This window comes from Lupinus angustifolius, unplaced genomic scaffold, assembly GCF_001865875.1.
Source record: "Lupinus angustifolius cultivar Tanjil unplaced genomic scaffold, LupAngTanjil_v1.0 Scaffold_612, whole genome shotgun sequence".
NCBI lineage: Eukaryota > Viridiplantae > Streptophyta > Magnoliopsida > Fabales > Fabaceae > Lupinus > Lupinus angustifolius.
In genome coordinates, this window is record NW_017727941.1 from 29,011 (window position 1) to 30,382 (window position 1,372).

Sequence of the window (1,372 nt, forward strand, 5' to 3'; positions counted from 1 at the left end):
CCATTTTGGGCTGAATGCACACAAGCAACATAGATTTTTGAAATATCATTGTCTTGTTCATATAGCTCCTTGATGCATTCTAGGCCAAAAAGTTTTGTTTCAAGAGTAGATAGTAACGTATGCCTTCTTGAGAGGGCATCTGCTACTATGTTGGCCTTGCCTTTCTTATGCTTGACAACATAAGGGAATTGCTCTAAAAATTCTACCCATTTGCATGATGTTTATTTAGCTTACCTTGGCCCTTGAGTTATTTAAGGGACTCATGATCACTATAGATCACAAACTCCTTTGGAACTAAATAGTGTTTCCAAGTTTGGAGTGCTCTTACCAAGGCATAGAGTTCTTTGTCATAGGTAGAATAGTTAAGTGTCGGTCCACTCAACTTTTCACTAAAATAAGAAATGAGGTGTCCATCCTGCATCAAAACAGCTCCAATTCCAATGTTAGATGCATGACATTCAATCTCAAATGACTTACTAAAATTCGGTAGTACTAGTACGGGTGCACTAGTGAGCCTTTGCTTAAGTTTATTAAAAGCTTCCTCTTGTTTGTCTCCCCATTGAAACACAACATTTTTCTTTACAAGTTCATTTAGTGGTGATTCTATAGTGCTAAAACCTTTGACAAACCTCCTATAAAAGCTTGCCAATCCATGGAAACTTCTTATTTCAGTTACGGTTTTAGGTCTAGGCCAGTCCTTGATGGCCTTGATTTTCTCTTGGTCCACATGGACCCCTTTAGCATTAACTACAAACCCAAGAAAAATTATATGGTCTACATAAAATGTACATTTTTCAAGGTTAGCATACAACTTTTCTTTTCTTAAAACGAGCAAAACAGATTTAATATGTTCATGATGATCCTCTATTGTTTTTGAATAAATTAGAATATCATCAAATTAAACAACAATAAACTTACCCAAGAATTCTCTCAAGACATGATTCATCAAGCGCATAAATGTGCTTGGTGCATTGGTTAGGCCAAATGGCATGACTAACCATTCATATAACCCATAAGTGGTTTTGAAGGCAGTCTTCCATTCATCTCCTTCTCGGATCCTGATTTGATGGTAGCCACTTTTAAGATCTATTTTAGAGAAAGTGGTGGCTCAATGAAACTCATCCAAGAGGTCATCCAATCTTGGAATTGGATGTCTATACTTTACCATGATGTTATTAACGGCCCTACAATCAGTGCACACTCTCCATGTCCCATCCTTTTTTTGGACTAAGATCACGGGTACAGCACAAGGGCTTAAGCTCTCTTGAACCCATCCCTTTTTCATTAATTCACTTACTTGACTTTGGATCTCCTTAGTTTCGGTTGGATTGCACCTATAGGCAGGCCTATTAGGTAGTGAAGCTCGCGACAT